This window comes from Pseudorca crassidens, chromosome 8 (genome assembly GCF_039906515.1).
Source record: "Pseudorca crassidens isolate mPseCra1 chromosome 8, mPseCra1.hap1, whole genome shotgun sequence".
Classification (NCBI taxonomy): domain Eukaryota; kingdom Metazoa; phylum Chordata; class Mammalia; order Artiodactyla; family Delphinidae; genus Pseudorca; species Pseudorca crassidens.
This window is the reverse complement of record NC_090303.1, coordinates 18,747,200-18,761,224: the sequence shown is the minus strand read 5'-3', so window position 1 is coordinate 18,761,224 and position 14,025 is coordinate 18,747,200. Positions and strand designations below refer to the sequence as shown.

Here is a 14,025-nt window from a genome sequence, read left to right as displayed (position 1 = left end):
TGTTGGCAGCTGTCCATTTTCCTGGACTGACTGTTGAACCAAGGATTTCAGTTTCTTTTTTTTTTTTTTCCCAGTTAGGACAATTTTTAAAATCAAAATTATTTATTCACATAGAGAAATTCTTTACACAATTTTTTTTTTGCCTGTGAGTTATTCAGTGAGCATCTTTTTTCCACGTAGATTCCACATAATCAGTTGTTAAGTAAACAATTGGTGAAATTAGGTCAAACAACAGAAATTTAACAAGTTATTTTACAATTATAGGGTATACTTGTCATACAAATCATACAGTTCTTTTGGGGAAAACAATTTGTTTTGAGAACCGAATTAGCTCCTTAAGCTGCAACTAGAGAAAGCCCATGCAAAGCAACAAAGACCCAACACAGCCAAAAATAAAGATAAAATAAATTCAAAAAAAGATGGGTTGCAATTTTATGGAATGAAATCAGGCACATGTAATCAGGCCCATCTTTGTTACCTTTGCCATGTTCTATTAGGTGGAAGAAAGCCCAGTTCCCACCCATATTCAAGAGATGGGGATCACACAGGGCATTTGGCCTTTCTTTCAATTCCCAATATATGCCACGATCTGTCCTGTCGCAGGGCATTTGCATAAATTATTCCTCTTCCCCGGATGCCTTTTTTTTCCCCAAGTTTACCTAGTTAATTCCTACTCCTCCTGCAGATTTCAACTCCATCCTAGTTGCTCTGTTTCTTGGGAGGGATTTGTGGAGATTTAAAACTATGCTGTCACTGTCATCTTTCCCCGGAGCATGTCTTTTTGCATAAGATTTTTAGATACCTTCTAACTTTGTTTTTTTCATCTATATAGTTTCTCTCTCTGTCTCCCTTTAAAAGTTTTGTTATGTATATTTTCCAATAAGATCATTCACTTCATAGAGATATTGGTCTTCAATAACCTCCAGAAGTTAAAACAAACCTCCTTCATCTCTACAGCTGTCTCCCTTCCTTATGTGGTTTATTTGGTGTTTCTCTCTTGTCATCATCACACTTGCCAAAGATCTATTTCATTGCTCTTTCAAGGAAATAACTTGTGATCTTACTGAACAAGTTGTACTGTCTATTTAATAAGTTTTATATTAGTTCTTTATTAATTGCTTTTATTTTCTTTGAGTTATTCTGTTTTTCTTTTTCTAGTGTCTTGAGTTAATTTATTTATTTATTTTTTATTTTATTTATTTATTTTTTTTGAGTTAATTTATTTTTAATTGTTCTTGATTTTTAATATATTATTTAAGTTGATACATTATCCCCTGAGTATTACTTTGGGTATATTACTTAAGTTTTAGATAATTTTTTTTCTCATTTTTAGTTTATTTAGAAGCAGTTTCTAATATTAGTTTTAATTTCCTCTTTAAGAGTTTTTCAGAAACATTGTAAGCGTTTTTGTCATCTTTTTAATTTCTAACTTTTTTCATTGATATCAGAGAATCAAGATTATGATTTCTGCTTTCAAGAATTTCTTGGAATTGGAGATATTTCTCTTTGACTGGGTTTACGTTCAATTTTTGTAGCTATTTCATTGGTGTTTGAAAACAATGTTCATGCTCTCTTTTTTTTGGAGGGGAGTTAAAATATATTTTTGATCAAGTTTGTTAATTATATTATTCAAATTCTTTTCATTCTTTCTTAAGTTCTGTTTACTTGATCTATCAATTTCTGATATATATGAGTTTCCCACTGTGTTTGGGCATTTGTCAAATTCTTTTTGTATTAATATTTTTATTTTGTACTTTCCAAGTTATGTCAGGTAAAAGTTTTGACTGTTCTGTTTTTGTAGCTTGTTCTTTTCATCAATATAAATATTCTTCTTTTTCCAAATTTTTCATCTTGAAATTTACTGCATGTGAAATTAACATCACCATACTTGCTTCCTTCTTACTAGCATTTACCCTGGATATCTTTTTTGGAAAACTTTATTTCAATTGTTTGGGTCATTTTGTTTTAGATACGGCTCTTATGAAAAGCATATGACTGGATTTTTTAAAAAATAGGTTTTTTCTGTTTGTTGATAAAGGAAGTTAATTCATTCATATTATTGGATCCTGTCCTGACATTTTTTTTTTTAATGTTTCCCATTCACTATTCTTTCTTGTGGATTTTTCTCTTCCCTCTGAAGATCAAGAGAAAATCCTAAAAGTTCCCAGAGGAAAAAAGAGAGGTTACTGACAAAAAAATATGAGGCAGAATATCAATGAATTTTCCATCATCAATACAAGATACTGAAAGACAACAGACAGTGTCTCTAGTTCTGAGGGGAAACTATTTTTACACCAAAACTCTATAGTCAGCCAAATGTGACCACGTTCAAATGTGAGACAAAACAAAAAAGACATTTTGGAACACGTCACGAATTCTGCAGGACTTGGGAAATGCCACTGCTGCCCACTGCTCAGTATGGAGTAGGGAAAACCACCCTGAATGGGAGGGTCTCCTCTGGTCCAGCTCTATTTACTGTGGTCTTTTTTATTCTTGCCCAACTGTGTTCCTTGTATTTGTGGCTCCTGAGCTTGGGGCAGGGGTCAGCAAACTATGGCCCTCAGGCCAAACTCACCCTGTCACCTGTTATCAATAAAGTTTTATAGCAACACAGCCATGTTCACTTATTCACATATCCATGGCTGCTTTCACCCTGCAATGGCAGAGTTGAGAAATTGTTACAGAGACTGCGTGACTCACAAAACCTAAAATCAGGGCTGGGACTAAGGTGTGGAAAGAGAGGTGCTTTGGGTGCAATATTAAGGAGGTGCTCCTTTTTTTTTGCGGTACGCGGGCCTCTCACTGTTGTGGCCTCTCCCGTTATGGAGCACAGGCTCTGGACGCGCAGGCTCAGCGGCTGTGGCTCACGGGCCCAGCCACTCCGCTGGCATGGGGGATCTTCGCGGACCGGGGCACGAACCCGTGTCCCTTGCATTGGCAGGCGGACTCTCAACCACTGCGCCACCAGGGAAGCCCAGCCTTTTTCTTTTTAAAATACATTTGTGGCATGTGCTTTCTAGGCGATGAGGCCCTTCATATCAAGGACTCTTTGCCAAGATTGTTTTACATCTCCCCTAGCTCCCTTTGTGGGCTTCAGTGTTTTGCCTAAGGTCTGGTTCAAATCACAGATAAGTGAGGAAGACGAGGTACAGGCAGTTCTCACTTTTCATCATTGGTGCTGGTCCCCCTGGCACTCCCCATACTTCATGTCACTCTGCTACCCTGCAGGCAGTGGTTTTTGCATAGGTCCAAATGGTGAAACCAACAGCATGTTAGCAGTTGGAATAATACTCATGACAGTCAAGAATTTATCTTATCTCAAGGTGATTAAAGACTTGGTTTTCAGATTATATTACATCTAAAGATGATCTAACCTGTAGCTGAAGGTTGGTATTCTCTCAGTTAGCAGCCAGCAAGAAATATAAAAGCCCATTCCACATTAACCAGATAAGCCATTCTAGAATTAAGTAGATAGAAATAAATGCAAAAATAAACAAATGGGACCTAATCAAACTTACAAGCTTTTGCATAGCAAAGGAAATCATAAAAGAAATGAACAGACAACCTTCGGAATGGGAGGAAATATTTGCAAATGATGCGACAGACAAGAGCTTAATCTCCAAAATATACAAACAGCTCATACAACTCAACAACAAAAAAACAACCCAACTGAAAAATGGGCAGAAGACCTTAATAGACATTTCTCCAAAGAAGACATACATCTGGCCGGTAGGCACATGAAAAGATGCTCAACATCACTAATTATTAGAGAAATGCAAATCATAACTACAATGAGGTACCGCCTCACGCCAGTCAGAATGGCCATCATTAAAAAGTCTACAAATAACAAATGCTGGAGAGGGTGTGGAGAAAAGGGAACCCTCCTACACTGTTGGTGGGAATGTAAGTTGGTGCAGCCACTATGGAAAACACTGTGGAGATTCCTCAGCAAACTAAAAATAGAATTACCATAAGATCCAGCAATCCCACTCTTGGGCATATACCTGGACAAAACTCTAATTCAAAAAGATACATGCACGCCTATATTCAAAGCGGCACTATTCACAATAGCCAAAACATGGAGATAACCTAACTGTCCATTGATGGATGAATGGATACAGAAGATGTGGTACATATGTACAATGGAATACCACTCAGCCATAAAAAAGAATGAAATAATGCCATTTGCAGCAACATGGATGCAACTAGAGATTATCATACTAAGTAAAATAAGTCAGAAAGAGAAAGACAAATACCATATATCACTTATATGTGGAATCTAAAACATGGCACAAATGAACTTATCTACAAAGCAGAAACAGACTCACAGACATAGAGAATAAACTTGTGGTTGCCAAGGGGGAGGAGGGTGGGGGAGGAAAGGACTCAGAGTTTGGGATTAGCAGATGCAAACTATTACATATGGGATAGATAAACAAGGTCCTACTGAATAGCATAGGGAACTATATTCAATATCCTGTGATAAACCATAATGGAAAAGATTATAAAAAAAGAATGTCTATATGTGTATAACTGGTCACTTTGCTGTACAGCAGAGACTGGCACAACGTTGTAAGTCAACTATACTTCAATAAAAAAATAAAATAAATTAGAATCAAGTAAAAAAAACCCTAGCACTTAAAAAAACAGATGTCACTCATATCTTCTTTTGCATATCACTAAGTGATATTATTCATCTAATCAAGGGTGAAAATCTAGGATAAAGTGTGGGATAAAGGAAAAGATAAGCTAACCCAGTAATACAATTACTTATACTTCTTATTATCATTTTTTACAAATAAGTCTCAGAACAACATTTCTTCAGCAGGCCTAGAAATCAATAATCCAAATTAAAAGGGAGAGTCAGTGTTCTTTAAGAAGAATAAAAATGGAATGACTTCCATGTAATAGTTAGCATGAGTAAGAAGCTGGAATCCATTCATAACATGGAGAAGAAGGGAGGTACTGCTTCTCTACAAGAAAAATTAAAAGCAATCAGAAATAATAGAAAAACAAGAAACTATAAAAGAAAGTCAGAGTTCAATATGCACTTTAAAATGTGTAAAGCTTTTTGAATATTGGTGGAAAGGAAGAAGAATCCATTTGACCTTGACTCCAGAACATTCTTCTTTGAGTGGCATAGGGGCTATTACGACGGTACTATAAGGAAGAAAGGCACTCTTGGTTGTGACTGTGTTTCTTCTCTACAAAAGGTCATGGCTCCTGAAGGGCAGCTCATCCCTGGAAATTCTGGTAACTACTCCTTCCCTTGTCACTTCTGACTTACAGATTACCAACCATGGGGAATCACCATCCTTTATTGGTTTCCCTGAACCCTGTCCACATTTTTGTAGAAGGTCCCTTCATTAAACTCTCTTCAGTCACCTCTTTTGAGAGTATCTGCTAGTATCCTGACATCAAGAGAAAGAGAGTGAGGCAATACCTTGAATTCCATTTACGTTCCACCCAGGGATGATTGTAGGCCCATGACGTAAGTGTGAGATGAAAGGAGAGACATGAATCTCCCCTTCCCTCTGTCAGTTTCAGTCCCATGTCCATAAGCCTCTCATACTGTGCTCATCTTGTGCCAAGTATGATTCTAGTGTTTGATTGTTCATTTGTTTGTTTGTTAGGTCCAAACGGCTCCTAAACACAAACGTACCTTGGGCTTAAGCGAATCAACAGAAATCAACTCCCATACCCACTGTTAACTCATGTAGAACGACTGTATGAGTTGCTAAAAAGCTCCTGTCCTGCATCTTGGTGAAAAGATCAGGCTAGATCTGTTCCCACTCACCCCTCTGGAGACCTTCTGTGGGCAAGGCACAGCCTCCACCCCCACGTGCAGTGGCCCTTCCTGTCCGTATGTCAATGGAAAGACTGGTTATGTTGGACTTACTGAGAAACCTTTCAGTCTGGAGCTCTATACGCTGATAAAACAAAATACTAAACTTTGAATAGCCTCCAAACCACAGCATAACCTTCCAAATCAATCTGGCTTCCCATGTTGGGTCATGAGAAGGGACTTGTCAGATGTTTCCATGTGATACCAATGCATCTCAACAAAAGCCCAAATCCAGGCATAAAGCTCATCGACTAATGGTTAAATTTTCTGTTTTTCAGGAAAACACCTCTCCTGATGTTCAGGTCAGCTCAACTGTAAAGAGCATTGCCTCTCCTCCATCCCCCTTCAGGTCCACTTCCATTTTGGCTTCCTTTCCCTCACTTGCCCAGTGCCAAAGCCCTTCCAAGTCTGCTTCACTCAGCTGCCTGGAGGCAACCACACTGTTTCTCCACACCCTGATTCCAAATGCTCGAGTAAACTGATTCAGTTGTGAAATAGACAACACGGGCTTCGAATCTCCCCATTCTGGGTTCTTTTCTCCTTCCTCGGTGCCCGCTTCTTCCATCTCAAGTTTCCAAGATCTTTTTGCTTGGAAGCAAAACCACTCACCCAAAAGGTTTTCTTTTTTCAATTATGTATATTTGATCTGAGTCTCCGTTCTAATAATGGCAAATCTTTGCATTAACATAGGGCTGGCTTTGCAGTACTTTGACATGGTCATGGTGCTACTGTAAGATTACCATTTTTGACCCGGTGTCAGTGTGGCCAGACTCCTCTGCTGGTTATTGATATAGCACGATCACCCTTCTCAACTTAGAGCGGTGAAAAGGCCCGTTTCTATACAGCACTAACCAGGTGCTTGTCATTAAGTACACTGATCGATCATTGTGTGGGGTACTTCATATGCGCTGTTCCATTTCACAGCCACTTAAGTGTTTTTATTGTCCCTACTTTAAAATAAGAGACTAAGCCCGTTTCTTCTTCCTAATGCTACTAAGTGTCTATTTCCTTCCTTTTCTTTCGAATATAGGCTTTTTGTTTGTTTTTAGGACAAGGATTGTTCCAAAAAATAATAATAATAACAATAATGGCTATTTATTGAGCATTTACTATGTACAAGGCATTGTAATGAATGTTCTATAAAAATTGCCTAATTTACTCCTTTGAGGTGGGATTACCTTAGAACAGAGAGATGAGATACTTTGTCTTGAATTACACATCTAGCAAGTGATAGAGTAGGGTTTGGACCTGGAACCATCTCACTCCAGCTCCTCAGTACCAAAATCTCCCTAGTTTCTAGGTGGACCAATCAATACAGTGATGAATAATTTCACTGAAACGTCAATAAAAAATAAAATGATGTTGTAAAAAACAAAACATGTTACAAAAATCACTTCCTGTTGGCTAACTGCGTAACAGAACATCTGTGGAACTGGAAAAGAAAAATTTAAAGTATTGCAAATAGTACCTAATAAGAAAATTGGAAACACAGCACTCATGATTTTATCTGAGTTGAAAGTACACACAAAAATTCAGCAGTGCCTTTGGTCTGGCTGTATTCCTTAACTGATCTGTTTCTTCCCTCAGGGAAATATTAAAAAAGTCTCCTACATCATCTCCTTAAAAAGTGGCTTACCCGGTAGATTCTTGAAATTCTATGTAAGAGCACTGGAGGCTAATTAATTGGTTGCTTGCCTTATTTCACTCTTATTCTCCCTGCCAGATACAACTCTGATGTTTATAGATCTAACTTTATACAGTCTCCATCAAAGACAGGTTGGCCTCATGTACTTGGAAAATAAGATGTCTTAAACTGAATGGGCCTCTCATGCTGAACATTTTATGCTATTCTTTCATTTTTTTCTTTCTCCAAAGTTTATTTTCTCTTCTAAAAAGAGTTCCTTAAATTTGCTACTTATTCTTTTTTGCTTCTTCTCAAATCCTTGTTCACTTCTTCAAAAATAAAATTAGAGCCATTCCCCAAGGGTTCTTCCCTGGTTCTGTGTCTGTAATTCCATTTTAAATCTGTGGTCTCTTGCGTAAATTCTCATATCCTGACTGACTCCCTAGGACAAGCTCTTTGCTCTCTCTTTTCTCTCTGCTCTACCATTCTTCTTATTTTTCATGTCATCAATTATTTTCTGATATATGTTTCTTTATCTTTTTCAACTTTTTTGCTCTACTCTTATGGTCCTTTCATTGCTTCTGCCCTTTTGGTTGGCAGAACTGAGTAGCCCAACTACAATATGACCCAGCAATTCCACTCCTACCTATATATCTGAAAAAAACCCAAGAACTGATTTAAAAAGATTACATGCACCCCAATGTTCAGAGCAGCATCAGTTACAATTGCCAAGACATGGAAGCAACCTAAGTGTCCATCAACAGATGAATGGATAAAGAGGTGGTGTATACACACACACACACACACACACACACACACACACACACACACACACAATGGAATACTACTCAGCCATAAAAAAGAATCAAATTTTGCCATGTGCAGCAACATGGATGGACTTGGAGGACATTGTACTAAGTGAGATGAGTCAGACAGAGAAAGACAAATACTGTATGATATCACTTATATGTAAAATCTAAAAAATAAAACAAACTAGTGAATAAAAGAAGCAGACTCACAGATACAGAGGACAAACTAGCGGTTACTAGTGGGAAGAAAAGGGGAGGAGCTATATAGGGGTGGGGGAGTGGGAGGTACAAGCTATTGGGTATATAAGATAGGCTACAGGACGTATTGTACAACATGGGGAATATAGCCAATATTTTGTAATAACTGTAAATGAGTGTAACCTTTAAAAGTTGTATAGGGACTTCCCTGGCAGTCCAATGGTTAAGACTTTGCCTTCCAATGCAGGGATTGTGGGTTCGATCCCTGGTCAGGGAGCTAAGATCCCACATGTCTCGTGGTCAAAAAACCAAAACACAAATAAAGCAATAAGAAGCAATGAAAAAAAGAAACCAAAAAAAAAAAAAAAAAAAACACCAAAACATATAACAGAAGCAATACTGTAACAAATTCAAGAAAGACTTAAAAAAATCAAAAAATAAATAAAAAAATTGTATAAAAATAAAGAAGCTCTTACAAAAAGACTGAGTAGCCCATTTCTGCTTCTCGTTTTCTGTATGATTTGAATTAAACAAAGTATTGATTTTAAGCCCATTCCCCTTTTCCTCTCTCTCTTCTTCCCCCAGGGATGGAGGATTGGCTCCTGGTGGCTTATGAAACTTTTGTTTCTTTCTGCATGACTGTAGAACAGTGACTATCAGATTGACCTGTGAAATTTTCCCAGATAAATATTTCTCACCTTCCTATTTCTTCTACCCTTATCCTTGTATTCCAGGAGTGGGGTAGCCCGGGAAACAGTGAGCAGACACACGTGTTTTGACAATGCTTTAAATGTGGTTTTCCTGCAGTGAACTTCTACTCTTTAGCCATGCCACTGATTGAGATCCTCCACTCTAGAAGCTTCCATTTCCTGAGTCAGAAATAGACACATTTGTTTAAGGCGGTATCCTGTCAGTTGATGAATGGGCCATCGGTTTAGTAAGCAGTAAGTGGAGCGCTTCTGGAGGGAAGATGTTAGTGACATGGGAAGGATGAAAATCTTCTTTTTCATCTGTTATAATCACTTGTTTAATGCAAGGGTTAAGGTTGAGCAGATATTTATTTTATTCTAATTAAGAGTAGTTTCAGGGCTTCCCTGGTGGCGCAGTGGTTGAGAGTCCACCTGCCGATGCAGAGGACACGGGTTCGTGCCCCGGTCCGGGAGGATCCCACATGCCACCGAGTGGCTGGGCCCATGAGCCATGGCTGCTGAGCCTGCGCGTCCGGAGCCTGTGCTCCGCAACGGCAGAGGCCACAACAGTGAGAGGCCTGCGTACCGCAAAAAAAAAAAAAAAAAAAAAGAAAAAAAATAGTTTCACATGTTGCAAGGAACTTATTTCTTGATGGAAGACCTTAAAAAAATTGCTGTTTTGCATTCATATCAGACCAAGTCTCTGGTTCATATATAGTGTCTGCCCCAAATTCTTCAAGAATTGGAAGTCTACTGAGTCCAAAGAAAAATACTGAAACAACTAATATTCAAGCAATATCTAGAGGTTATCTTCTGGTTTGGCTGACTTAGACTCAAAGCCTCGGATAGAAGTAAAAAGAGGGACACTGTGTATCTCCAGTGAAACTGAAGGAGTCAACGTCTGTGCCTGATGAGGCATTAAATCAACTGAATCCTCCAGAAGAACAAGACTTGATTTTCTTTTATTTGCTGAAGAGATGCAACAAATAGGAGGATGAAAAAACACATTTACTGATTGGTCTGATAATGATTCAGACTGTGAAATTGATGACTAAGATTCAAGCAAGATTTTGATTATAAATGAGACGCCACTTTACCTGAGAAAACATCCTGGATGAGATCAAACAGGCAACCACAAATCTATGGCAAAAATTACATCTGAACTTGCTTAAGTTATCAATGGTGGTCTCTATTATAATGAACAAGATTTATGCATGGAAATAGATGGAAACAAACATAAAGACAGTCATAAAGAAACTGACAAGATGATCTAAAGTTCATATGGAAATTCAAGGGACCCAGAATAGCCAAAATAATCTTGGAAATGAAGAACAAATTTGAAGGATTACACTTCCAATTTGTAAAACTTACCACAAAGCTATAGTAATCAAGACAGTGTGGTACTGGCATAAGGATAGACATTTAGATCAATGGAATAGAATTTAGAGCCCAGAAATAAACCATGCGGTAAGCTGATTTTTGAAAAGGGTGCCAAGACCATTCAATGGGAAAGGAATAGTCATTTCAACAAATGATGACAGGACATCCAGATGGCCACGTGCGAAAGAATGAAATTGAACAATTACCTCATACCATATGCAAAAAATTAACTAAAAATGCATGGAACACCGTGATATTATGTTTTATAGTAAGAAATAGTCTTCACCCTGTTTCTGGCACAGAGCTCCTCAAACCCTTGGAATTTCCAAAGTGATGAGAACAGTAAAGGTATCTTTTGTTATGCTACTGAAGTGACTTTTTGACTTAAGGATGGGACCTGTTTGCTAATCAACCATGTGATTAGAGGGCTGAAACTTCTAGTCCCACCCCCTGACCTCTGGGAGGGGCGAGAACCTTGATGTTGAATCAATCACCAATTGTCAATGATTTAATCAATCACAATTATGTAATGAAACCTCTGTTAAAACCCAGAAAGTACAGGGTTTGGAGAGCTCCCTGATTGGTGAACACATGGAGGTGCTGGGAGGGTGGTGCGCTTGGAGAGCACATGTGAGCTCCAAGCCTCTTCCCACGTAGCCTTGCCTTACACATCTTTTCCATCTGGGTGTTCCTGAGTTACATATTTTTATAACCCCTCTAGCAAATTAATCGAACTTGAGGAGGAGGTGGTTGTGGGAACCTCTGATTTATAGCCAGCCAATCAGAAATACAAGTAATAACCTGGGCTTACAACTGGCATCTGAAGTGGGTGGGTGGGGCAGTATTAGAGAATTGAACCCTCAAGCTGTGGAATATGATGCTATCTCTGGGTAGATAATATCAGAATTGAGGTGAATTCTTGGGCACCCTGCTGGTGTCTGATAATTGTTTGCTGGTGTGTAGGGACCTCCCCCCTGCCACCCACATTGGATTTGGGTCCAGGAACCTATTTTAAACACTTAAATGTAAGAGCCTAGAACTATAAAATTCGTAGAAGAAAACACAGGCATAAATCTTTGTGAACCTGGATTAGGCAATTGTTTCTTATATGACAACAAAAGCACAAGAAAAAATACAAAAGAAAAAATAGTATACTGGAGTTCATCAAAGATTAAAACTTTTGTAGTTTAAAGGACACCACCAAGCAAGTGAAAATCTGACTCACAGAATGGGAGAAAGTATTTGTAAATCATACCTAGAATACATAAAGAACACTTATAAGTCAATAATAAAAAGACAAATACTGTAACCCCATTAAAAAGTGGGCAAAGAATAAAAAGATATTTTTCAAAAGAAGATAGACAAATGATCAATAGCACATGAAAAGATACCTGACATCATCAGCCACCAGGAAAATGCAAATAAAAACCACAAGGAGATAGTATCTCACACCCACTAGGATGGCTATAATCAAAATGACAGACAGTAACAAGTGTTGGCGAGGATGGGGAGAAAATGGAACCCTCATACCCTGCTGATGGGAATGTAAAATGGTACAACGACTTTGGAAAACAGTCTAGCAGATCCTCAAAATGTTACATGTGATTCAGGAATTACAATCTTAGGTATATTTCACTTCTCTTGGATAAGAGAAGTGAAAACATATGTTCACACAAAAACTTGTACATGGATGTTCACAGAAGCATTGCAAAAGTGAAAAGAACCCTAGTGTTCATCAACTGATAAATGGATAACAAAATGTGGTATATCCATATAATGTAATATTATTTGGCAATAAAAAGAAATGAAGTACTGATACACGCTGCAACAAAAAGACATTATGCTAAGTGAATGAAGCCAGTCACAAAGACTACGTAATTGTATGATCCCATTTATATGAAATGTCCAGATGAAGTAAAGCTGTAGAGACATAGGGCTGGTGAAGTAGAGGAGGGGAATGTAAGTAGCTGCTAATTGGTACCAGCTTTCTTTTTATGGTGATGAAAATATTCTAAAGTTGATTGTGGTGATGGTTGCATAGTTCTGTTTATGTAACAAAACCATTCAATTGTACACTTTAAATGGGTGAACTGTATCACCTATGAATTTTACCTTAATAAAGATGTTATAAAAAAGAAAACATGCTGTTCTGTTGGTATAGAATAAATTCTTTAAAAACAAGTTCTGAAGACATTTTCTTGCATAGAATCTCAAGCCATGCTAGTGACAGCAGGCTGACAGTGAAGTATTGCTTGATGTTACACTAGAAAGCTGGAGGAAGCTTAAGGAAGAAGGTAAACAGTATAATTGAAAACTACCTCTCTGATGTCACAGAACATTCCTATTCTCAACAGAAAGATTTTATTTCTCAAATTTCTTACTCTTTGTGAAGTACAAGAAATCAGAAGAAAAGAAAGGAGAGTAGAAATGCTATTTCATCATTGTTTGAGGCAAAGAAAGTTCTGCATCAGGCAGACCTGTGTGCAAATCCTGACTCAGCTCATCGTGGAGCAACAAATGCCAAAGTTATTCATCTAATTGTAGCGCTACAGCTGAGGAACACTGTTGAAATCTGTTTTCTCATACATAGTCCAGGAATAATTGGGTATTTGTTTTTTACTAGCTGGGGTCAGTGAACATTAGCTAGTAAAAAACAAATACCCAATTATTCCCGGACTATGTATCCAGAGATTTCTTTGGGGGAAATAGCCTCCTCAATTCCTATACTTCTGGTGTATATGAATGAATTCCTGGTTTTCCATATGTGTGCCTCAAGCCTGGCTGATCAGCACATTCCATGGTTTAGGGATGGGGACAAATCAAATTTAGTCACTGGGATTAAGCTTATGACCTTTGTTTGAACTACTGAAGTGGAGTTCTCTTTGCTGCTGCTAAACTGAATCTGACAGCGTAAATATCTGGAGCTGCTCAACCCTTATTGCACATTCACAGACTGAAAGCATGGGTAGGATGGACACAGTAGAGAGATGCAGAGGATCTGGGCCTTGGGGACATCATATATGGTCCTTGTTAAAAGCATATCAGCAACAGCTCTGGACCTTTCAGTTATATAAGTTGATACATATGTTTTTAAGCTTAAACAAGTATAAACTGACTTTTCAACTGTACCGAAATGAATCCTAAAAGTAGAATGATGTCTTGGCTAGTTTCTATGGCTGTGTAACAAATGACCCCCAAACAGGATGGTTTAAAACAAGAAAATTTCATGGTTCAAAAGAAGAAAACATTTATTTTGCCACGGTCTGGGCAAGGAATGAAGGTGGTAGCTTATTTCTTCTCTACTGGGTATTCAGCTGTGGTGGTTTGAACAATGAAGGCTGGAATTATTTAAAAGCTTGTTCACTTACATGTCTGGTGCTTGGTCTGGGAAGGCTCAAACAGTTGGGACTGGAGAAGTTGGGAGTCCTTTCTCTCTAATTCTCTTTCCCTCCCCCCTCCCTCCTCTCTTCCCCTGTCTCT

The 14,025-nt window shown here is 38.1% G+C and overlaps 1 pseudogene; it reads left to right on the top strand.

Annotated features, from left to right (window-relative positions):
* Positions 1-4,916: 4,916 nt before the first annotated feature.
* On the top strand, positions 4,917-10,439 carry LOC137229572 (la-related protein 1B pseudogene; annotated as a pseudogene).
* The last annotated feature ends 3,586 nt before the right edge of the window (positions 10,440-14,025 follow it).